The following is a 26,698-nucleotide window of genomic DNA, read 5'->3' on the forward strand; positions in this document are numbered from 1 at the left end:
AGTATTAACCGAGATCTCTGCCGTCGGCAGCGTTGAAACAAGCTACAATCTAGTGTTAATCCCATGGCAATTGTCCACCTCCAATTTACGTCTTAAAGTTCTTACGTAACTTAAAGTGCTTGTTTTACCACTGACAGGCTCAGATGATTATTCTGACTGTCTGACAACATAATGGAAAGGATCCCTACAGAGAGAGACCTTTTAGTTAAAGAGTAAAATCCTTTTAGTTTAACATGAAACATCCCTGGAATCACCATCACCAAACCCACCTGCACATTTGCCCTATGTGATTGCTGGTTACAGCGTTCTCGCTCAATACTGGACCAATTCCAAAGATTTTGTTCACATTAGTCACCTAGACACCAACGCTTAGGAAAATAGGGTCCAGGTTGAAAAAAGAAATGACTCATTAAAGTGGCTATAGGTAACTTTCAGTTTGTGTTGATTCTAGCGGCCCCTTTGGACGAAAGTGTAGTGTTTTTACCACACCTGCTGTCGTAAAGCTCTTTTCTTTACGGAGCTGTATTTCCCACTGTATTACTGAGTTAGCGTTAAGGGGAGGTCATATACTTTCGTTGTGATTAATGTTAATCAGACAAGAAATCATTAATTAACAATAAGAGAATATGTTACAGATGCATCGTTGCATTTCAAGTGTTGCATACGGTAACTTAGTCTACTCTGGATGTCTCGTGAGCTAAACCAGGTATCACTCTCACTGGGTCACCAGCCAAAGCATTAGGAGATTGTTGTAGCAACCAACGTAACAATAACCTATATTAATATAGCACATTTCGAAACCCAAAGATACTTTACACAAGTACAAGGCGACAAGGCCTCTGCGCTAAATGGAAGGGGGACCTAATTTAATGTCAGCTACTGACGTACAACCACATCGCGCATTATACAGTTATTTTATGAATGAAATAGACATATTACATACCTGAGGGACAATCCTGGGACGTTTTTGAATCATTTCCAATCCCGTACTTGTCTCCATCTCCATCTGTTGAAAGCCCGACCGAGTGTGACTCACGTTATCGCCCGTTGTCTTTAACTTTCCCTTTTAGCTTTTCGTTGTTCTTCGTTTAATTTCCTTTTTTTCTGTGATGGTCCTGCCCCAGTATCAGCCATAACTACAGCAGATAACCTTTAAAATAACATTACCTACAGTATATAAAGACATTTCCTGCTTCCTTTTACCTGGCTCAAAAGGCTGGATACTAACACAGGCTTTTCCGGTGTAACAAAGAAACCTGTGACCTGTCAGAATGTGTGCGCTGTAGCGCCGTCTACCTGCCGTAAATCACTCTGTGACTGCGCGGGAAAAATCGGACCTGGGCAGAGGCATTGATAAAAACTACATTAAAATGGCGTTCTTTTCACTGTTAGTCTTGTTTGCTGTTACAGGTCATTTACGATCATTGTATGAAAAATGACAGAGCTTCAGAAACGAAAAAAAAAAGATACATATAGTCACTTTAAATAAATGTAACCTTTTCATCATATCAGTCCTGCTACATTCTCATTGTATTTATTAATACATTTAGTTAGATTTTGATGTCCAATTATTATATTACCCAACACTTCTAACATTATCAATGACTACTGAGCTTCTGGGGAAGGGCTTGTTGTTATTCAGCGTGTGTATGTGGGTGTGGAGATATTTGCAGTTCAGGTACTCTCTGAACTGTTGACATGAACTTCTTAATCTAGCAAACTTTACCGTGTCACATCCACGGCGGGCTCTCTCCGTTTCTCACCTTCTAATTCATTTCCTGCCAACAAATTATAATTATGTGACTGTGAGATTTATTCCTGTAATGAATCCTTTTGTGTGTGTGTGTGTGTGTGTGTGTGTGTGTGTGTGTGTGTGGTGGGGGGCTCTATTTCTGTGTTGGAGGGTAGGTTGCTACTGTGAGAGTAATTACACTTCAGGGATCTGACTCTTCACAGATGGTGAAATGAAGTTTGACTCCAAACTCATAAGTGTGTCTCTTTTTGCTTCGTTGACGTGATCCAGTTTGCAAGCTGCTGGGGTCAAGGTTAGAAAGAGGGAGCGTGTAGGGAAAAGGTACACAAACAGGACTCTGCTGAACCACTGAAGGTAATCTGCAAGATCTTTATTTTGACCGATTCCTTTTATATTTGTGGCGACATCTTTTGGTGCTTGTTGCTGGGCTGTTCCTTTTTTCCCCCCTACTGTATTTCCTCGATGTAATGCATTCCACAAACATACTGCTGTTGCAGATTTTTTCTTCGGTGTACTAGATTCATTGATTTTAAGGACTGCAAATGCAAACCCTTGGTTCTGAAAAAAATCCATTACGTAATATTCTTCCAGTAATAATTCAGAAACAGTAGACAGAGAAAATATATATATATATATATATATATATATATATATATATATATATATATATATATATATATATATATATATATAAGGGCTGTCAAAATAACGCGTTAATTTTGATTAATTAATCTGAGAAAAAGTAACGCAGATTAATCCATTCCATATTGACGTTTGATCCGGAGCCGTTCTAACCACCATTGGACTGTAAAATGAAGGAGGGAGACGAGAATGTTCTGCCTGGATCATTAATTGGAACATTTACTTGTAAAAATCTTCTTCCTGCCAACCCTGGCTACCGAAATCTGGTGCCACTGATATGTCTGCACTTCTCTCTGATGCTCTGAAACACAAACACCGCTGCACGTGACGCTAGTTAACACTATACTCGACAGCAGCTAACGTTAGCCTACCGCTAGCTAGTAGCTGGATTAAACACGGTTAAAATGCTAACAGCTAACGCTAAACGGTGTAAAGTGTGACTGTGTTTTACTGTAGAGGATTCAACACCGGGATGTAACAATCTGCAGCTGCTGTTCAGTTCAATGAAACTGGTAAACTACAGCCTCGTGGTGCATTTGAAGTTATTGTAAATGTCCTTTACCATCTGGTGGTTGTTTTTGTTGTTCAACAGCGATTTTACTAATGAAATAAGTTATTGTTATACATTATTATTAAATCATTTCATTTTGACCATATGGCCTTAGCAATAAAGCCGTTCTTTAATGTCACCGACTGTTGTTTAGTACCCTTTTTTTTTTCTTTTTTTTTACTTTCTTAAAAAGTATCGGTTCAGGCACCGTTAATTATGTATGCGATTAATTAATCACAGAGTATGTAATTAATTAGATTACATTTTTAATCGATTGACAGCCCTAATATATATATATATATATATATATATATATATATATATATATATATATATATATATATATATATATATATATAATATAAAAATGTGATTTAAATGTGACTGTTTTACATACCGGCTTAATGATATATTGGAAACTGGATTATGAGGGTGTGAAACAAAGGAATGAACGAAGCACATAATAGAAGGCAAGAAAGCAAAAAAAAGTAATTTGGAGAGTCAAAATATAGTTCAAAGTCACACAATGTCTCTCATGATAAATACCTTGGATAACAGAGGGAGTGTTGACATTTGAATACGTCCTTGTCTGGCACTTATTAACACCTGCCAGGGGGGAGAACATTGACTGTTTGCCTATTAGTTAGCTCGCTCTGTAGTGCTGTAAGGAGAGACGATGTGTGGCCATGATTTCCATGTTTACTGCTACTGTATCTGGATGCTATCAGCTTATTTGGTTCATTTAGTCCATCTAAAGATGATACATTGTTGCCTTTGGGTTTGTGTTCAGTGACGTGTTACAAACTAACCAAGAGGTGTAAACAATAAGTGCTCATTCATTGGACAAGACTGTCTATTGTTCACTGATGTCATCCTGCATCATTAGCGCTATATGTGCCCACATGGGGAAATCAAATTCTGGCAGCCCTTTTCCTCTAATGTGTCTATTTATGTTCTCTAATGTCCCAAAGACCTCATGAAGAAATACTTGATTATTAGCATTATTAGATGAGACTGCAACTGGACCGAATATGTCATAAATAATAATGTAAATGGGACAAAAGAAGGCCGGTAGTTACTGTGTTTCAGTAATTCCTTTTTTTTTTTAACTAGGAATGCCAAATCACATGGAGTAGGACACAAACGCTTCTGTTTTAGCTGCTATTACCTGTGATTTAATCGGAGGAAATCCGTAAGTGCATGCATGTTACCATGGTTATCAAATGGTCTTGCATAATTATACTGATTGCTTATGCAGATTGCTTCCTTAACACTTTTCCAATCAGCGCATGGGTTTAATGGTAGATTAACTTTTGAATTCATGCCGAAATGACATATAAAAAAAAATCCAGTTTGTTTTGCTTTTTTTGCCACCATGAACAAGTCCCATTGGAACTACACCAAGTCCCACCTTTTTGGGCAGTCTCAATCTGGTTTTGTAGTCAGCGCCGGAGTTTGAACCTCCAATCAAATCAAAGGACAAATGCACCAGAGCTTGAACTGCGCAAGTTGGATGGGAACCAACCCCGTCTTCTAAAAAGTGATGTTCCCATACATCAAAACTGCATTGTTATTTACATTTTCGAGGGAAACGTATATTTCCAGCGACCGCCACGCATTGTGAAATGATCGCTGTTTTGAACGTGGTTAATGTTTTTGAATTGTCTACTTGATGTGTATTTGTGTTATTCTGATGTGTGTACATTTTTTCTTTTGAGCTGCTGTAGCACAGGAATTTCCCCAGTGCAGGATTAATAAAGTCTATCTTATCTTATCTTAAACAAAACTACTTGGTTACGTTTAGGCAACAAAACCAATGGGTTAGGTTTTCAAAAAGATGATAGTTTGGCTTGAATTAAGTACGTTTGTTACATAATCAAAATGTTGTACTTGAGTACATAAGGTAGGTTAAGTACATTACGTACGTTTCACACGGGACACAAACAGCGGCCTCCTGGGTAAAACTCCCGTATTTGTTTCACCCATCCATCAACCCTGACTTCCTCCCTACACGAACACAGACCTTTGCGGCCTTTTGCGCACGTTCATTAGAAACATATTTGTAATGTCAAAGACAAAAGTAATCCTGGACATAATACTTTTCCCTCGAAACCTAATTAAGAAAGCAGTTTTTAGTAAATAACACAAATAACCTGACTCAGAAATACAGTTTGACTTTGTATTGAATATGAGCTGAAATACAGATAATGCTCGTGGCTTCAGCACACTCTACCATCCCCAACCAAAGCCGAAAAAGTGGCATCAAGATGGATAGTTGTTACATACAGCGTGTCAGGTGAGTTAATGCTGATCCATCAGCTTATTTTCCATTTGACACTCTCTCAGCTCTCATAGAGTTCTTGGTCAGTTTGAATTTGACTACAAGTCCTTGAGCATACAGGCTGCGATTAGTTATGTAAATGAGTGCAGCAGCTTAAAACTTTGCAGCAGTGTCTGGGTTGCAGGAAGATCACGTCACATGAGGTCACAGCTCACCGTTTGCATTACTGAGGGGGAAGAAGAGAGTCGAGAGTGGGCGGAGGTGTGTCAGCTGGTGTCACACTCTGCTAAGCTTTCTACAGAGTCATCATGCATCGACTCTGCTCCTCGGGCCATTGACACAGAACGGATTGATCTGCGGTCGTCTGCTTTATTATTCAGCAGACGATAATCAATAAAGGAAATTGTGGGATAAAAGCTCGGCAGGACAGGTTGAGGGACTGTTGGTATTTCAGCCTGCTCTTATCATCCATTATCCATTCAGTGGCAACTGTGGGTTCTTTTTAAAAGCACAGGGTCGGAAGTCACAGTCACTCAGCAATTAAATGAAACGCGACTGTGACTTATTGAGCTTTTACGGCTTTTAACTACAAAGTAACAAATTGTACAAGCGCTACAGCATGAGTTGCAGCAGTTAATCATTTGCTCTGGCTAGCGTTGGCCTAGATAAGCCATATTCAGCTAAAGGCCTAAGTTTTCCCCCGTATGACTACAGAATATTGCATCTGTCAGTCATTTACGCTGCTGTATCATGTAATGAGACAATGATTAGCGACTGTACCGTCTCTCTAGTTCCTATCTAGATGGGATCCAGTAAGCGGAACCCTGTGGCATTTTTTAGATAGTCAAACCCAGGCCGGGCTGCTCCTTCAGAGCTGCTCATGCTCATTTATTCTAATGGGATGGTAATAATGTGGCAGGCAGCTTGCTGTGCTGTCTGGCAGACTTCAGACAGACCTGTCATTAGAGGCACACAGCAAATTCACCACCGACATTGTAATAACCCAACCAATGAGCCCCCTACCAGGACGACCCCAACCCGCCTCTGAGAAAAGCAGTGATTGGTATGTTGATGGTGTAGTTGCATTAGACGCCACGCTTCCATCCTTAAACTCAAAATGAAGAGGAGCAGCATCTAAAGGGACATCTACACTACTACTAGAGGTGTAAATCACAAGTTTTATCACGATACAATATCATATTGATTCTTTGGACAACGATACGATATTTGCTGATATCCTTAATGCGATGCGATTTTGCTTCAATTCAGGGGCATGCGATTGATGTAATACACATCTGGCCATTTAACCCAGTTCTATTTATAGCAACTCAAAAAAAGCAACTAAACTATGATTTGACAATTTTATCGCTGAGCTCTCCCAGACATTTAAATTAAAATCAAACTATCCTTTTTAATAAAAAGAATATATATATAAAAGTGGGAATCTAAAATAAAGGGGAATCTTACAGATGATACGTATCGATATTTTCACGCCGCATCGATAACATTGGATCGAGGATTGGACCCCGGAGTTTTCAAACCAAAAATGGGGGCAGCAGTGTTTCCAAATGTCTCCGTTTTAGGGGCTCGGAAACGCTGTAGCAGTGTGGAATGCAAGGCGTAAATGTAGCAAAGAATATTGGTTTTTAAACCAAAACGTAGTAGTGTAGATGTAGCCAAACCTGATGTCAGCAGGAGGAAGGAAGAGGAAAGATGAGCAGTGTCAGAGCAGGTCAGAGTGAAGTCTAGGGATAGACCCATTATCGGCCCTGGCCGATTATCGGGCCGTTTTTTGTCAGTTTGCAGATTATCAGTATCTGCTTTTTATTTGCCTGATAACCGATAAAGTTAATGAATTAAAAAGTGTTGTACTTTGGCTCGGCTCCAGCTCTGTGTCTGTCCCTCTGCTTCGGTTTCACTCACCACTGAGTCGGAGTCCCCCCCCCCACAACACATCTGTTACTAGGTATTACGTTGTGTCTAATTTACTAAATAATTGCTTAAAGCATTTAAACAAAGTTTTGTCTGAGTTTTTAACATTCCAAAATCTTAATTTTGTCATTTTCACCGTAAATGCATATTGATTCCAAATATCGGTTATCGGTTTCATTAACTACTAATAATCGGTATCGGTATCGGCCTTGAAAAACCAGTATCGGTCAATCCCTAGTGAAGTCATTCATTCATTCAGTATATTATACAATGGAACAAATGCATTCACTTGAGAGGGGGCACGCAGTTTTTGTGTGTGTGCAAAGGAATAAAGCGTAACAGGAAAAGAAAAGGGGCCAAGTTGGCCGCCTGTGATCTCCTGGATGCCTGCAGCGTTGCTTCTTGAGAAGGTGTGACACTCGACTCCCCACATCTTTGTCTGACAGCCTCAAAGTCCCACCGCCATGCCTGACCTTTACGTCACTGTAGCGAGCCTGTAGCCTCGACTCTGGAGCTCAATGAGCTTCTACTCGCTAATAAAAATGCCAAACAGGAGATGAACAGAATGTCTCCGCAGCTGTGGACTGTATTAACTATAACTTGTAGTGTTGCTGCCTACAAGGAGTGCATGTGAAAACGGTTTCATCGCACCACGTTCTTATTAGATACTACGTGCTGTACAAGTACTCTTCTATCTCTTTGTTTTCCAAGGCTGAAGAAACCTTGTATCTCCATATTTTGTCATTTTAATTTCTTTTCATAAATCAATGCTATTGGCACCCTTTACATCTGTCTGTACGCAGATTTTTGATTTGCTTTTTTAAGAATAGTTTTGGGCATTTTAGGCCTTTTGTTTGCATAGGACAGCTGAAGAATTTTTTATACGGGAGAATGACATTCAGCAAAGAGCCGCAGATTGGAGTCGAACCCGTGGACGCTGCATATATTACAAATATTTAAACAGTGACAAGGTTGATTTCGTCTGACTTCATCTGAAGTAAACTATTTAAAAAGTAACTGTTTTGGACATACAGGGTTTTCACCCGACAGCCACGATAAACAGTACATGTTTCTGTATGTGAGTTACAGCTATAGTGCGTAGTTTGAGGAATTCTAAGTAATGACAACAACGCGGTCGAAGCGTCCACATGACGCAAGCCTTTCAGTGGTCGCGCCCCCACCCCTCCTCCATCAAGTTGCTAACATGGAGGATTAAAAAAACAGGATGGACTCTTCAGAAGAGGTAATTCTCTTGTAGTTTTTATGTCCTCTTCGTCTCCAAAGCTGAACGCTGCTGTTGTCCTTTCTCAGCGGTGACGTAAAACACATCACTCGAGCTTCATCACGCGAAAGTCGCCGGACTACACCATTTGGTAAACATAGCCATACTGAGAAATACAGACAGAGTTTTGTGGAGCCGATAGGCTTACTGTAATTAGCTTTGTATCAACTCATTTGGCAATGGCTCGAATGTAATGGACGTTCATTCATATAAAATAGTTGCACACTATAGCTTTAACTATGGAAACAGTTTATGACTACTGTATGTTCGGTAAGCACTTGCAGGCGGGAGGTACACCACTGTCCCTCCTGCAAATGTCTTTGTATGGGTGCAAAGGGAGAGTCCTCACAGCATGTCGCTGCTGCACTTCTCGCCTCCCTCCCTCCTGTTTTTTCTGCCATTTTGTTCTCCGACCCCTCCTCTGCTCCCTTGCCCATTCCCTCCCTCTTTCTTTCCCCTCACTACCTTGTCTCTCACTCTCTCCATCTCCACACCACCTTGTTATCCTCTAATGTATTTCCTGTGTGTCTGACCGGAGGGCACAGGCAGAAGGGTAATCTGTCTCAAGGACAGACGGACAGCACTGACACAGTGCTGCAAACTGTGGCACCAACCTTGGCTGCGGTCTTGAAAAAGGGCATTTCATCACGTTACGCTCTTGTCAGACTTATTTCCACACAGCAATAGTCCTACCTATGCATAAATATAAAACCCAAGGATGACCAGACTGTTTGCTGTCAAAAGAAATACATTTAATTTCAAAAACAGGACATATGTATAAAGGATTTATACATAATCTATGGCTGCATGGGTGTGTCTGAAAGTATTCAAGCACGGCAGGCAGAAAACGGAGGCCCGACTCTGCTAACGCAGCATTGTATCCACAGCACCTGACCGGGGAAATGCTAATAAACAAGACAGAAGTACATGTGTTGGCGTACCCTAATGTCCCAGAGAGCGGTGGACCCTGCCACTGCTGCCATGTGAGTGATTATTCCCCTGTTAGTTATTCATTGGATTTTCACTGCAGGGTCGAAGAGGGGAGGAACCGGTGCTGGGGGAGCGATACGCTAACTAGGCTGTATGCAGTTTCATAAAAAAGGACTGGCCAGGAATTAAATCAATTCAATATATCGAATGGAAGTGTCAGGTTGGATGTTAAATGGATTGGTTGGATGTTACTTGTGATACTTGTGTTTTTGTTTTGGAGTGTGGAGCCATAGCTGGACTGCTTGTCCTTGAATGTTTCCAGTTTCCAGCAGCAGCTGGATAGTCACAGCATGATGTCGTATGAGAAGCTAATCACTATGGCAGTTGACAGTTATAGCTAGCGCTGCAGGCGCAACACCGGTGTGTTTGATGTAATTCTCTCAGGTGACACGTCTTTTGTGTTTACAGATCCAGATTGTAGCCAGGGGTGGCAATTACACACAAAGCCACTGGGAGACATTTTTCTGTTTCTTTCTATGGAAGTGGAACAACATGCATAGCTTTGACTATTTTTAAAGAAAAATGAAAAGGCTTTTTTTTACCTAAGTGGAACGTTATTCTCTGGATGATTTTGAATTTCCACTTGCTAGTCAACCTTTGTTAGTTTGATGGCCAAAACTGTCAGACGATCTCACTCTGATCAAGGGCTGGAAGATGGTCACTATTAGTACAGTAGAGGCCTTTCATAGTGATATCCTATCAACTGTCAACCCTTTACTTGTGTTTGCTTGGACTGTGATCAGATTGAGTGCTGGAGTCCATGAATAATTTGACAGGCGAAGTCAGTTTTTAAGGAATTTAAAAAGAACCCTGTGGCACAGTTAGACCACTGATAAAATACCTACTGATCTCCTGCAGTGGTGTCGGCAAGTAGCAGCAGCACCACACTCGTGCAGTGCGGAGTTGGCTTATTATCCACTTTACATTTAAACCGTTACACTACACTAGTTGACCAAGCACTCATAGCGATCTCCTTTTAGCGACCTCCTCGCTAATCCCACAGTTGTTTACACGCTATTAGCTCCGTTGGCTACTTTAGTTTAGCAGTTAGCGATGGCTTCTCGCACTCTCCGGCTCACTGTTGATCTGGGCGCTGGAAAGTAGCAGCAGTCACCACACTGACGTGAAGTGCGGAAGTAGAGCTGCATGATATGAGGAAAATATGCCATGTGCAATAACATTGTTAAAAATCACGAGTGATCAGTGTTAGGCAGTGTTGTAATGTCACAAAGTACAAATACTTTGCTACTGTACTTAAGTAGAATTTTCACGTATCTGTACTGAAACTGTTACTTTTACTCCGCTACATTTCCCCTAAGCATCTTAGTTACTCGTTACCACAAAATAAAATCAGAAGAACTATGTTACACTGGAAAAAAGCAGGTTTGGTGAATCATTGCTCCTAGATTGCCAAGATAATGCACGCTCCGTTCCAGTTGGTGACCTGATGCCTGTTTGTTGCCAAGCAAAAAAATAAAAACACAGGCCAAAACTAAAGAAGAAGAGGAGGAAGCGTAATGACTGATTTTTTTTTGTCATTTCGTGCAACAAGTAATGGGCATACCTCCACCCCTCCGAAGACGTCTAAAGGCCGTTACAGACCAACCAGACGGCCGACCATTGACAGAAAAGGCAGTTGGACTGATCCGTGTCCCAGAGTTGGTCAAAAAAGTGCCTCAGAACACACCAAAGCGACGAGACGTAATACATCTCTATTCTAATCTGTATTGTCGCCCAAAAAATTAAAACCGGCAGCTGATTGGACGAATGCGTCACGTAGGTCTGGCTGTTGCTTCCGGATTTTGGATTTTTCAACCGGCAATCCGGGTGAGTCCCGACTGCCCTGTCTCCGACTGAGCATGTCAGGTCCGCCAAAATGAAGGATGTTTTTCTCTCCTCCCGTTGTGCAGATAATTGAAGAACCAGTAACCCAAGTAACAAGTGCATGAGAGAGACGGAGCGAGAGAGAGAGAGAGAGAGAGAGAGAGAGAGCTATTCGTCACGCCCTGACAGCAGCACCCAAAGCCATGCCACGGTGCCTTTGCCAGCAGAGCTGCTTGTGTACGCTGAGATAAGCCCGAGCCTTCTTTCATTGGTGGTATAGGCTGGTCACGTAGCACCCGAAGGCAGCTTAGCCCCTCCACAAATCCAATGGAGGGTCTCTCCCTCACCCCTTCTTAGTTTCGCTTCCTCCCACGCAGTATTTTGCTGTCTCTTCTCACTCTCTGTCTTCCTGTCTTTCTCAAGATCTCTGGCTTTTCCCTTCCTCTGTGTCTCCATCACTGTTTGACACTGCATGTTTATTTCAGAGATCAGTATTTGTCCTTCCTAGCAACCAATAAGTGAACAGCAGAGGTGGAGACTGGTTGGTGCTTGCTGTACAGCGCAACCAGCAAGACCAACTCCAACTCATACAACGATACACAGTAGGTTGTATATTCCTACCCTCAAATACGACCTGCAGAAGCGTTTCATAAATGAGCGCCCCTAGCAGTGGCAGAAATAAGACCTACAGGAGGAGAGTTTTCCATCCTCATATCTAAACCACAGAGTGTAACAGTCACAGTTTTAACCCTCTGAGGACGAAAGACGCACTGGCGCGTCCAAACGATGTTTGACAACGCTCCTACTCAAAAAGCGATATTACACAATTTCATTTCAGACATTTTTTTTACTGTTTTAATCCATGGATGTATCAAGAGAACTGGATACAGTGGTCGGCGGCAAGCCCCGTTCATTCCAATGAGAGTTGCTCAAAAGCCCAAAAACAATCATGGAGCTTGGATCTTCCGCGTTGACTAGACCATGACGTCACGATGGACATGCGCACTAGCAACAATTTGTTTGTGTTGTCGTAGCAACTGGTAGCAACATGCTCGTTCATGAGCTTCTCTCTCGTGTCTCTTGCAATTGTGGCGAACTCATGAACTCGCCATTTCATTGTATAAAATATTCATTAACGTTAAACATTGTGTTTTCGTTGTTCGTGATCGTTTACATGCTTATCTAAATAAACAATGGATGTATTTAGACAACCAAGGAGATTTAATCATTATGTCGTGAACTCATTTCAAGCACCGAAACAATTCGCACAACACATCATACAGTACAACATACTGTAAGTTAAATGTCACATATTATGCTTTTCCATGTTTTCTGTCATATCTACAATGTTATATTGTTGGATTTTCATGTTAAAGGTGGCCAAAATAATGTCAAATAATGAGGCAAACGTATTTTAGACAAATCCCTGTTAGCTAAAACATTCAGACCTGAACTGTTCTGAACACTCCAGTTTCAACAGTTTTTTCTACTCTCGGCTAAGTGTTACGCAACTCTAAGCAGGCCTTCTCTGATTGGTTATCTGCTCCAGGTAGGCAGGACTGGAGTGTTTTTTTTTGTTTTTTTTTAAACCACTGCAGTGTTAATGTTGTCCTATGTAACTACATGCTAACGGCAGTAAACATTGACTATTTTTACATGCACATCATATTCCGTTTTTTTCCCTTAATCCGAAAAAGACGATATTCCAACTAAGCTGTTTACATGGCTAATGAAAGGAAATATTCCACTAATATTCCCGTTTGCAAAATACGATTTTTTCAAAGTATACCAGCGGTGGTGGACTTGTTGGACTGTGTGAACACAGCGTCTCTCTTTTATTCCTTCAACCAGCTTCTTGAAAATGTCGGCGTAGCGACGTGTGCACATATCCAAAAATCTGTTGATATCTGAGTCTTTGAAACAGTAAAACTGTCCGTAAACTGCGGTAAAAACCCAGATAGTGACGCATATTCTGAAAGCGCTGTATACATGTCCAAAGAATGCCTGTAAAACCCAAATAATACCGCAATATCACACGTCTTAATCAGAAAATGCTATATTCGGAAAAAGGCCTTATTCGGAATATCCAACCAGAGTATGCTGTTTATATGACCTGAATCAAATTCAGAATATTGTCATATTCGGAATTATAGTGGAATATTGGTTGGCATGTAAACGTACTCATTGTCACCTTGGCTGCCAGTGTCGTTAAATTCTCCCCAATTCCGGGTTACATCACTCCTGAAACATTTTCTGTTAGTAGTATTTGGTTGACAAGCTAAAAGATTTTAAAAGATTTTTGACTGTAGAACTGCTACAGCTAGCTAACTAAAGTAGCTACATGGCTAATGGAAGTAAACAATGTCATCTGGGCCGCCAGATATAATATTGTAAAATTCTCCCTAATTCTGTGTCGCATTACTGCAGAAACATGTCCTATTGTGTAGTGTTTGGTTCAGAAGCCTTTATCTGCGATTTTTAATGGTAGAAAGTGCTGCTTTGTTCCACTACCAATCTAACGTAGCTGCATGCTAATGCAGCATAGCTGTAATCTTGGCCAATGCTGGTCATTTCTCCCCAAATTCGGGTCACTTTACTGCTGGGACATGTCCGGTTGCGTAATATTTGGTTTAGAAGCCTTAATTGATGATTTTTTTACAGTACAAAGTCCTGCTATATACATACTGCCATGGGCAGTATGAGAAAAATAAAGTGTTTTTTTTTAACATTAAAGCATATAAACATGTTCTGGTACAAACACAAAATGCAAGTATAATCCTGAAAATGTGTAATAGTTGCCCTTTAACGAATCCAAGTATTTTGCCAACCGGGAACCAGATCCAAATTGGAACTGGGTATCGAACACCATTCTTTATATGACATTCAGAGTTAAATGTTCCTTTTCTGTTCATTTTTGCCGGAAATTTGGCAGGAAATAAAGATGGGTGACGTGACAAGAAGCTAGTCATTTGTGCTTAAGTGTTAACCACAAATAGACCCCCAGGCCAAGTAGATGTGCCCATTTTTCAATCACGCCTTTTGCAATCATATAAAAATTCAATCTAATCAAACGATAATAGATTATAGTGCAAATCCAAAGCCAAATCGAAGTCAAAGTCAAACCTGCAGGTCTACCTTTGTTCTTAAGCTGCATTACACTGGCAGTATACAACATGCTTCACAGGTGTGTCTCCACAGTAGGTGTCAGCTTACATAGGAACTCTCCTAAATATTCAAATCAGGTCCCTCATGACATTGAGCCCAACACCCAAATGTCCATTAATGTGCAAAGGCACGTTAAAAAAACAAAACTCAGCGTTACACAACATGGGGCCTTCAATGTCTAACATGCAATGTTTTACATCTATTTCGAACAGACAGCTTTTTTTATATATTTTTATTTTATATACATTAAAGTGCTTTACTTACACCAATGCTAAATAATGGTGCAGATCATCATGCCAGCATGCATCTAAATGATTGCTTGACACTGTCTTGAAATGACAATTCAATGTAAGTAAAACATGGTTTGCTCCAACTCCAGGTACTCACAATAATACATGCACATGGGCTTGGTACACACTCAGTTTTCTCTAAACACACTGGCGGTTAAGGTAGATTGGGTAATATTGTACGAGCACCTCCACAGTTAATCCTGTGAAAGTGGTGCTGCCCGCAGGGCCCCATAGTTTTCGCTACGTGTTGATAAGAAAAAGCTGACAACAATGGGCCTCCAGGGCTGCATTCACACTAAATACAGCACCAGAGGCAGCCAAACCAACCTTAACTGTGATATCTGATAAGTCTGGATTTTCTCTGGCTTTAAACAAAAGGCTGTGATTTGTTTCATTTAGTTGCCTTTTCGTGTGGCAGCAGCGGATGCAATGTTTGCAACACTGCAGGTCTAATCTGATGGAGTTGCATCCAAGTGTGCATCAGACAAACGAGAGGGACCTAATCGTAGGTAGGGCTGAAGCGATACCTTGAATAACTCAAGTTATTTGATTACTAAAAAATTTTTGCCTCGAGGATTTTTTGTAAATGGAACGCATTCAACTCGGGTGCGACGTCATTCCCAGCTCCGGCTTCCCAGTTCTGAAGTAAATGGAACCCACTTTAAGAGAAGAGGCAGGCAAGAGAAAACGACAGAAAGTTTGGGATCATTTCGAGCTGCAACAAAACGGAAAACTCTGTACAGTGTGTCTATTGTAAAATAGAACTATAGCTTACCACAATAGCACTGCGTCAGTGCTACAGCATCTCAGTAGAAAACATCCAGTTTACTCATCCATTCCACGGAGCCGACCCAACACAAGGTAACATTAACGTTAAGGTCTGTATGCAATCTCTCATCCACCTCATCCAGCTACAGCATGCTACTCTGCAAATAGCTAATTTTTCCCAACAAAACGAAAGCGGTCAGTAAACTTAGCTGCTGGCGTAGTTGTAGGTGTTGTAGATGTGTCCTCACAGGTTACATCTACACTACTACATTTTGGTTTAACAACGAATATCTTTTGCTATGTTTACAAATGATTATGTGATATGCGTTGTTAGAGCTGGGCGATATAAAAAAAAAAAAAAAATACCTCAATATCGATATTGCGGCGATATTGTAGGGTTGACTATTGGTGCTTACAAAATATATACACAATGAGATTTTTGATAAATAATCATCATCAATGTAGATATAACGACTAAGTGGGTAAAGGCAAATAATAGAAAAGCTAGAACAGTCTGGTAAGTTGAAAAACTCTTCAATCACTTTACTGTAATCCAGCCATTAAAACCAGGGACAGATAATACTTGTGTCATATCACGATATTACGATATCCAAAAATCTAAGATGATATCCAGTCTCATATCACGATATCAATATAATATCTATATATTGCCCAGCCCTATGCGTTGTTAGACGTGTTAAAGCTATAGTGTGTAGTTTCTGCTCCCCCCCCATGAGGAATTCTAAGTAATGACAACACCACTGTCGTTGAATCCACATGATACAAGCCTTCCGTGATCACCGTCATTGCTGGCGTTATTTAAAGAAAGTTACCCTCTAAAGCTTTAATTTGGACAGAGGTTAGTTCTGCTACTGGAGCGACAGTAGCAGAAACTGGAGAACGTTTTTGTCGCAAAACTTGTCCTAAAAATAAAATATAAACGTAGTAATGTAGAGGTAGCCTCAGCTAACTTTTATATCTGCACTAAAATAATAGAGAGGTGCATGGGCGTGCACTTACATACACACACTCCACGGTAACCCGGGAGGGCTCAGAAACCATTTCCACAAAGGTTAATAGAATGCTTTGGTCATCCCCAGATAGCAATGGAGCAGATTTGACACTAACTTGGTTACAGGCCGAGAATGTCACCTCTGGTTTTTTCAGGTTTTGACTTTTAACTCTGTGCTTATTATTCTCCGAGCTGCACGCAGGTTCTTATCCAGATCAGACTAGCTGCTCCCCCGAGTGAATCACCGCTCTGTGGTGCTGTCCAGAACTTTCCTATTTTTTTATTTTTTTATTACGACAGGATATAAAACGCAATAAAAATAAAAACAGACTCTAAAGCTTTACCTGAGATGGTAGATGTGTATTACAAAGCCTGAAAGAGGCTTGCTGATTGATTTATGCTGGCCTTGTTTTCATTTGTCCCCCCAGAGAGAATGAAAAAGCACACGCTACTCTCCGGCTCCATCAATCTCACACTAACCAGGTTGCATCCAGAGGAAGCTTCTTGACTGAATTAAGGTGAACATCCTTTCAGGCCCCGAAATTTTCATAAAGTGGATGTTTGTATCGTAACTCAATGTCAAAATAGAAGGAAATGACAGCAGAGGTCAAGAGTTGTGTTTGCTGCGCATGGCATATATCGAAATCCCGATTATTAAACACGATTACTCATTGGCTTTTGGAAAAGATGTTACATTTAATGAAGTTAAAAAAAATAAAAAATAAAAACAGTTAAACAAATCAACAGTGAAAACACCTTAAACTTGAACGTTTGAATTGTATGAATTCCTCTTCAGAACACAAGACAAAATATGAGCTGTGTGTGCAAAATATTAGTTTTTATTGTCGATTATATTGTTTTTCTGATCGTTAGGAGCCGAAACCGTTATCACAATTCAAATTTAATTAATTGCACAGCCCTCTCTCACACACACACACACACACACACACACACACACACACACTTGCACCCGAACCGAGCCTGTCAGGACCCGACGGTACCCGGGCTCGGACATAAGTATCTTAATGCCTGTCGGGCTCGGGCCGGGTTCGGTTACTGCTCTGGCGGACGCGGGCCGGGCTCGGACAGAAAAATGCGGCCCGGTCCGCACTCTAACGCACACACACACACACACACACACACACACACACACACACACACACACACACCTGGGATAACCGAATCACCTATCCTTGGGCTGTCTCAATGTCATGAAGATCAGTATGTTAGCTCTGGCACAAATCTCCTTATATAGATATTTCTCTGACATTAGTCTTTTTTTTCTTTTTTTTATGTCCCCAGAGACGACACGTGTAGTCCTGAAATCAATTCTATGCGTTCAAGCTGCGTCTGTGTCCTCTGTGTTTTCCATTAGGGAATAATACTAGACGGACTTGAAGGGAAGCTTTACATTCACTTGTTTCAAGGGTAGTGAATGCAGATTTCCATCCACAGCACAACATGCTGTCATATGTAAGAGTCAACACTGTGTAGGTCTAAATCTCCCCACAGAGATTTGTAAGCTACCAAGGCTACTGTTTTTTTTTTTTCTTTCTTTAGACAGCAACCAAAAACATGAATGTTTTCTTCCGTAGTTCAAGAAAGCAATGTAAGGAAGAAGAAAAAAAAATAGCTTCTCTGCTGAATTTACTGCTAAAAGATCTGTGGCTCGGATTTATTGGCCTGCCGGTGTAATTACGTCGACCGGGAGTCTCTCGTGGCCCTCTTCTTGTTGGACTCAATTTATAAATGCCACAGAGCTAGTAATCCCACTGTTTCCCCACTTAGTTTGGAAAGGGCTCCAGCCATCCTCTGCCTAGGATTGATTACATATAGCTCAAATGAAGAGTCAGCAGTTTCCTACTGTCGGAGCGCCAGCACCGGCCCCTGCTATTGATTCATTTATTCAGCAGAGGGAAAGTAAGATACGTCACTTCTCAAAACTGTACATATTTGTTTCCCTTATACTTATGAATTTATGGGCTCTGATTATACAAAAACAGATCTATTTCTGCCTGTATCTGATGTACAGGTGTTGGGGCGGGCTGAGCTAAAAACAGAAGAAACCCTGTTAATGTAATGTCAGCCAGTGCAAAGCAGTATTTCATCTCAGAAGTGAGTAAATTAGCCAATGCCTCTAAGGACCAGATAAATCATTACCCAGTTAGCGATAGCATTTACATACCTGTTAATTGAATTTACAGAAGCATGGAGCGTCAGTGGAAACGGACTTGTTGCAGTAGTGTAGATTTGAAATGCAGGTCTCTGCCTCTGTGTCACAAGACAGACAGAAAGATTTTCAGGAAAGAAAACTCAATTGAATATTTCAGCAACGACAGTCAACAGAATTAGGGATGTGACGATGCATCTTGAATCGGTTCAAAATAGATATCAATGTGTAAAGATTACAACCGGTTGAGATAAATAATGAATCGCGATTTTAAAAAAAATGTAATGGGGCTAGGGTGTAATGTACTTTTGATTTGACTTGGTTTGACTTCAGACGTCACTGTGTTCTTAGTTTATTTATCTAGTTATTTTGATGTGGGATTTAAAAAAAAAAAAAAGTATTTATGTTTTTCATTTCATTTTTGTTGTTTAAGATAAAATACAATTGCACTTTTGATAAGAGGAGACATCTGTTGTTTTGCACAGTTTATATAAATAAAGTCATTTCTCTGAAGATCATTTTGTTAAGAAAATTGTAAGAAAATGGTATGGTGAACTTTAAATTGTGAATCGAATCGCGAGTTGAGTGTATCGTTGCATCCCTAATCAGATAATGTCTTATTATTCAAAGTTTCTTCATTTACATAAAAAGTGTGTCTGAGGGCGTTTCCACACCTGTAGTTTGTTTGCTTTGGTCCGAATCAGTTGGTGAGTTAGTAAAGTTGGAGCGATTTGGTTTGGTTTCACACCTGGAAAAATCCAAGCGTACCAAAATGCGTCATTGCAAATCAGGCAAGAACGTCCAGCCCTCTTATTGGTCGGATATGTCTGGGGGCGGGAACAAGAAAGTAAATACAGGAAGAAGGTCCTGTCTTCTGGGCTAGTGGTCAAACCAGCTCATTTCATTAAAATATTCAGACATTGTTTCGTGAGAGACATGACTACGTCTGCCGTGGTCACCGAGACTTCGCTCTGCTCTGCCGGCGTCTGTCTCCAATTTTAGCGGCAGCTGGTTGGACCACGGAGATACGAGCGACGGACGGCAAGCTTGACTGCAGTTCATTTCTGTGATAGAAACGCTGCAAGCTGCTGCAGTTTGCTGCTCTGCTGCATCGCAGACTGCTGAACACACCTGACTACAGGAGACATCAGCTCAGACTGGAGGAGTATGTCTAGTCGGTGCGGTTCGAGTACGGATCACGTTCTCACCACAAACAACGTGCTCCAGAGGACTGAAAGCGTACCGAGACCACCTCTTCAAGCAGGTCTCGGTACGCTTGTTTGTAGGGGTGCACGATTCAGAAAATGTCACATTCAATACAATATCGATTTTCGATTCAAAAACGATTCTCGATTTAAAAAAAAAAATAAAAAAAATAAAATAAACGATTAACAGTATGTAAATGTAGTTACTTTTCCCATGTGATTGCAGTAGACATACCATTTTTTTTAAATAAAATAAAATAAAATAAAAAATTCTAATTCTATGGATCGATTTTGAATCGGTAGAGCTTGAATCGCGATTCAAATGTGAATAGATTTATTTTTTTTTGCACACCCCTACTTGTTTGGTCCGCTTTTGGTGAACACCAGAGTTCGATTGCCGCGTTCCCACCTGCCCAACCGAACCGCACCAGCGGGGCAAACGAACTCTAGTTCGATTCAACTGAACTAAAGGCTGTCGGTGTGAAAACGCCTTGAGTGCTTTAGGGTTTAATTGTTGCAGCATCCTTTGTCCCTGTAGGTTTTACTTAATCAGTGGGCTTGATGACACAATGTGGGAAAGTCAGATCCAGGCAAACATGTCTGGAGTTGAGCATCAAACGGGCCATAAATATAACTCATCCACATCCACCTTGACCCCTGCTTCTCTCCATCCTCAACCCCCGCTAGCTCTCATTAGTATGTGGAGGACTTTGCATTGTACATGCTCCGGGGCCATGTTTGCTATGCACTGGTTAATCCAAGAGGGAGAATGGCTGGAGGACAGGATTTAGCCAGCCCCGTGCAGTATGCTGTCTTCTCCACACGGGTCATTGCTCTGGACATTCAGTCACAAAGAAGCGTAGTAGCAGAAGTTACATACATCAGGTTTGAATGGCTCCTCCTTTTTTTCCCCACTCTTGCTGCACAAAGTATTACTGGAGGTACAGCTGTGTTGGAGAACATGCAAGTCTTAAAAGGACAGACTTGTTATTGAAACAGGCTTTAAAAATGGCTCTTGTCATTGGAAAATTCAATTTGGTACAGTTAAATTCCAGTGGGTTATTTAGAATAAGTGTGTTTGTCTTTGTCTTTGTTTTTTTGCTATTGCCTCATCTAAAATCCGTTTCTGCTTTCCACTCTGAAGCACTTAGTTATTTTTTATTATACTGCGTTTTTGTAGCGACCCGAAACATCATTGAGTTAAGGATGACAACACATTAATCATGCGGGTGGTGTGTACAGGATGCTGGGTTATGTAATGGCTTTGTGGCCAGGCAGCCTCAGGTTTGATATCAGTCTTCTGGTCAGACAGTACGGGCTGCCAGTGTTAATCTGCCACGATGACATGATTGACACATACTGTCTGTCAAAGCATAAACAACATTCATATACTGGGGACAGTATATACTGATGCAGTACGCATCTACATGCTCTAAGGTGGAGAAGAAGTGTATTGGGAATCTAAATTTTGATTGGTTTTTTTCTTGATTTGTGTCAGAATGTAATCACATTGCAAAACTGTTACTCATTTGATTTTTACTTCCGTAATATGCATTTCATTGTCATACTGTAACTGCCTGTGAAACATAACGTAGTAGTATATACATTAAGGATCCAGCACAGTCTTCAAAGTCTGCTAAGTTACAATGTGAGTTAAGTGCGAGTCTCATTTTTATTGTCATAGAAAAAACCAGATTTTTAAGTAATTGTCTGTTAAGGAAGAATTTTATTTAAGAAGGATATCATTTGCCACTGTGTTAACAGTGGTTAGCTTAGCTTTAGTCTGGCTAACTAGAGTGCTGGTATAAAGTCTGACAGCGGGCACAAGGCATGAGACACTCACCGGATATACCCAGGGTTTCCACGTGTTCTAGGTTGTATTTTTCCTACGTCCATGCTACTCTACCTCTAAGGCTCTTTTTTTTTTTTAACTCCCGTGGTGTTGTAGTTCTTTCTTTCGCTTATCCAAATATGATTTTTCTCTATTACGACTACAGAAAAGACCAACATGCAACTTATATTTGCAGCCATTCAGCTTTCGAGTTATTGGCGCCAGTCTCTTTTGGATTGTACCACCGACACAAAACGTGCATGTTTAGCGATACTTGGCTTGGAAAAAAACTGAATTAAGGGCTTAGTTAATGTTGTGATAAAGGTCTTACATTTTATTTATAATAGTCTTAAAAATGTCTTAAAAAGTCTTAAATTTGACTTTGTGAAACCTGCAGAAACTCTGATACCTCCACTTCCACTATTTATTTTGCAAGGGCACCATCGCTGCATCCGGGACTTAGCGCCGCCCAAGGCGATTGTGATTGGTTTAAAGAAATACAAACAAGCCAGAGGGCTTTTTCCCCTCTATCCCAGAATAGATAAGGGGTGTAGTCAGACCATACTCCAGGGTAGACACAGCGCTGTGGAGATGGGTCTGGTAATGCAAGACTAGCTTAGCTAAGTTAAGCAAAAGACTAAGCAAGGGGAAACGGCTACCCTGGCTTTGTCCACTGAAGCTTGATATGTACAGTAACATGCTCTCTCAACATGTTGTGGTTTTAGAGCAGGGGTCTTCAACATTTTTTAAGGACCCCTTAACTGAAAGATAGATGGAGCAGGGACCCCATACCATAAACAGTATATTGTATAAAATAAAGTTGCATATTAAACTGGGCCTACAATAATGTAGGCGTCCTAAAGCCTTTATACCTTTTTTTGCATAGAATACTAAGCTATTAAAATAATTGTTGGCATGATTTTATAAATCATCTTTTAATGTTACACATGTGGTACAGTGAATCTTTAAAGGTGCTCTAAGTGATGTTGGGTGATGTCACTTCTTGTTGAAGTATTGTCAAAATGGAGGCTAGCTCGCCCCTCCCTCCTCCTCATCCCGTCCCCTCCCCCTCCCTTCCACTCACTAACCCCCCCCCAACCCCCACCCCCAAATCCTTCTTGTCGGTTATTGGCTGGAACGCTGGAAGACTGTTTATGTTTGGTGGTGCAGGTTGGCGCAGTTTGTTTTTGTTGCCGTTTGTGGAGCCTGGGCTGTCTACAGAGATCGCTTTTTTTTTTTACAGTGTGTTCAGGGGACAGGCAGCTAGCAGATAGTGATGAGATGTTTTTTACAGTGTGTTCAGGGGACAGGCAGCTAGCGGATAGTGATGAGATGTTTTTTTTACAGTGTGTTCAGGGGACAGGCAGCTAGCAGATAGTGATGAGATGTTTTTTTACAGTGTGTTCAGGGGACAGGCAGCTAGCAGATAGTGATGAGATGTTTTTTTACAGTGTATCAGGGGACAGGCAGCTAGCAGATAGTGATGAGATGTTTTTTTACAGTGTGTTCAGGGGACAGGCAGCTAGCAGATAGTGATGAGATGTTTTTTACAGTGTGTTCAGGGGACAGGCAGCTAGCGGATAGTGAGGAGATGTTTTTTACAGTGTGTTCAGGGGACAGGCAGCTAGCAGATAGTGAGGAGATGTTTTTTACAGTGTGTTCAGGGGACAGGCAGCTAGCAGATAGTGAGGAGATGTTTTTTACAGTGTGTTCAGGGGACAGGCAGATAGTGAGGAGATGTTTGCTGTATGTGACAAAAAAACATTGTAGCCTAAAGAACGCGTGACATCGCTTAGAGCACCTTTAAGATTAACTGTATCTGTGGATGGCTACCTTGGTGACTACCTAACCTATAGGCCAGTAAGTCTATCATCACTGGGGATTTATATTTGCTAATAATATGTTGGAATTATGTTAAGACATTTTAATTATAATTTATTTTAAATTCAAAAATTGACAATAATTTGGAGGCCCCCCTGCAGTGACTCTGATAACCCCCTTGGTGTCCCGGACCCCCTGTTTTAGAGAGTTGTTGTCTTTATGCTAGGCTAACCGCATCCTCTAGTCTAACATACAGACATGAGAGTAAACGTATTCCCCAAAAGGTTCCTTTTCCTTCAAATCATCCCAACTGCCCCAAGTGCGTTCCTACTTTCTCTCTTTCTTTCTTTTTTGCTTGTGGCCTGCGTTTGCTTTCTGGCTTCCTGTCTCTATGCCTGTCCTTAAATTACTTTATGGACTCCAGCTCTATATATGAAATAAAAACCAACCATATTTGAAAAGTGTCCAAGTTATTGTGTCCAAGTAGAGGTACAATTGTATCAAAGTCAGTAAAGAAAACCCTACACTCAGCTCTTGCTCAGCATCATCCTAGCCATCCCTTGTGTAATAAAAGACTGTAATGATGCTTATTCTGTAACACTGGAAGAAAGTAAGACATTGAGCTCTTTCTCAGCACCACATAATTGGATTAATTCATGTTTTGGTTTCCTATATGATTTTTTTATTTTTTTTTTTAAGACTGAAACAAAAGGAGCTGTAGATATGTGTGATGGAAAGGCAAACATTTTCGGCCACAGAGATGGCTACAATGTAACTTGTGCAATACTTGTGCACCATATTTGATTTGAGTACGTTTCATTAACAGAGGCAGTGTGACTCTTGTTAATGAGCCCCTTCTTACACCATTAATTACGTCTTCATCGGCTCCTACTGTTCGTTCATCTCACTCCTATAGACTCCAAAAGGTTGCATCCATTTAACTACGCGAACGTCTCGTGCTTCGAATGATGCAATATGTCCCCCGCTCGTAATTTAACCAACAAATTATTCATCTAGTACATCTCCTGGGGGGGTGGGGGGAATTCATTATCCAATTTAGCATAGTTGTGGAACGGGCTATATAAGGTGATAAATGAAGAGTGTCCAGGGAGAGGACAGTTTTACAGTAGATAGAGAGCATGCAGAACCTCTTACCATATTTGTCGGATTTAAGATGTCCATTTGGCTCTAATATCCTCCCATGCCGTAGTGCATTGCTGTATCTGTTCGCAGTCTGATTCTACGCCTGTCAAGGCGAAGACGTTTAGGAGCAATCTTTATGCTGTTTCTGTTGTAGCCGAGTGATTCATGAGAGGCTTTTTATTTAGGGTAATGATGAAATATATGACTGTGTCTGAGTTTAAAAGAAATCAATTAACTCCTTTTTGAAGAGTTCAGCGCCGATAATAAAGTGGACACTGACATGACGGAGCATTTGTTTTGTTTGCTTGCCTGACGATGCCTCAGTCTCATAGCCTCTCTTTCTGTATCCCTGTCAGGTTTATTGGGGGCTCAACCTTCAACGCAAGGCTGGGCTTTATTATTTTAATAAATTGCCCTGTATGAGGAGAGCACCGGTGCATGTCTGATGCATGGCCCTTCCTCTTCCCTTTCTCCCTCTCCCTCTCTCTTTCTTTCTTATCCACCACCTTCGTGTTTTGTCCTCCCGCCTTCCCTCATTCTCTATTCCTCTCTACCTGCCATTACCAGCACATACTGTATGCTAGGGCAGGATTCTTCAATGTTCTTTAAGCCAAGGACCCCTTAACAGACAGGATCAGGGACCCCCTACTACATCTAAGTTGCATAATAAACTTGGCCTCCAATAATGTGTGGGGCGGTCCAAAGCCTTTATACATACCTTTTTAGTGCATGGAATGCTAAGCTATTAAAATGTTGCAAGTTGTATGTTTTGTATTTAAAAGAAGAAAAAAAAATTGTGGCCCCTTGTGGGGGGGGGGGGCAGAGGACCCCGGTGCCCCTGTTGAAGATCTCTGTGGTATAAAATAAGATGCATTCATAAAGAAAAAAAAGAGGAAGGTGAAAAGATTGAGGGAGCAAGCCCTCAGCTCAGCAGACGGATGCGTTGTTCCTGCTGAGCCAGTGGTCATCAGTTGTCGGGGCCACCCAGCCTCTGGGCGCGGCCTCAGACAGAGGATAGATGAGCGTGAGCGGGGGCAGTAGAAGTGGCGGTGAAAGATAGCCCGCTCTGAAGCCAGTGGTCATCGATCACAGCTAGCCACCCTGTAGAGCTGTCCTGAGAGAGAAGGCCAGCCAATAACAGTGGGTTGAGTTGTTAGGGACGGCAGGTCAGTGTCCCACTGGATGGCACAACAACATCTCCACCTTCACCTCCTTGTTGTTCTGCCTCTTGCAGAGTCTTAACATGAAGATAGAATACACCGGTTCATTTTCACACCCTGACACCATGTACTAACTGAGCGTGGAGACCTTTTCATCCAGCAATAGATAGAGCCCATTTAAAAAGCAAAAGACCAAAGTGCTGTACAATCAGAAAAACAGAAACATAGAAATAACACAATAAACACAAAACAACAAAAGGACAACAGTTTAACAGCAAAATGATAGTAATATAAAAAGGCAACTATTGTAAAGTGTTAAAAGCCTGGAAATAAAAATACGTTTTAGACAGGTTTTAAAAACAGACGATGTAGGAGCCAGCCTGATATGTAGAGGCAACTGATTCCAGAGTTTAGGGGCTACTATTGCAAAGGCGGCGTCTCCCCTGTTCTTCAACCTTGTTTTGGGACCACAAGGAGCAACTGGTCAGCTGACCTGAGTGACCTTAGGGGGGACATATGGTTTCAATAGGTCGGAGAGATGGGTTGGAGCTAGCCCAGTAAGTGCTTTGTATGTTAACAAAAGTACCCAACTGCAAGTGTGACAAAGAGGCCTGGTTTACTCCAACATACAGGGCATTACAGTAGTCAAGCCTGGTCCAAATAAAAGCATGTATAACCCGTTCAAAATGACTAAATTATAAAAAAGGGCTTGACCTTAGATAAGAGCCTCAGTTGAAAAAAAAACTTGATTTGATTACAGAATGCTTGTCCAATTTAAAATCACTGTCCATTATCACACCCACATTTTTAACAGAAGACCTCGTATATGGTTCCAGGGAACACAGGTCCAGATGAATGGCATTACCTTCACCACCTGCT

General features: G+C 41.1%; 1 protein-coding gene across 5 annotated transcripts in view; it reads left to right on the top strand.

Annotated features, from left to right (window-relative positions):
- oxr1a (oxidation resistance 1a) overlaps positions 1 to 26,698 on the top strand; it is a 232,130-nt gene that overhangs the window by 104,583 nt on the left and 100,849 nt on the right. The gene's annotated exons all lie outside the window — the stretch shown is intronic.

This window comes from Sander vitreus, chromosome 6 (genome assembly GCF_031162955.1).
Source record: "Sander vitreus isolate 19-12246 chromosome 6, sanVit1, whole genome shotgun sequence".
Lineage (NCBI taxonomy): Eukaryota > Metazoa > Chordata > Actinopteri > Perciformes > Percidae > Sander > Sander vitreus.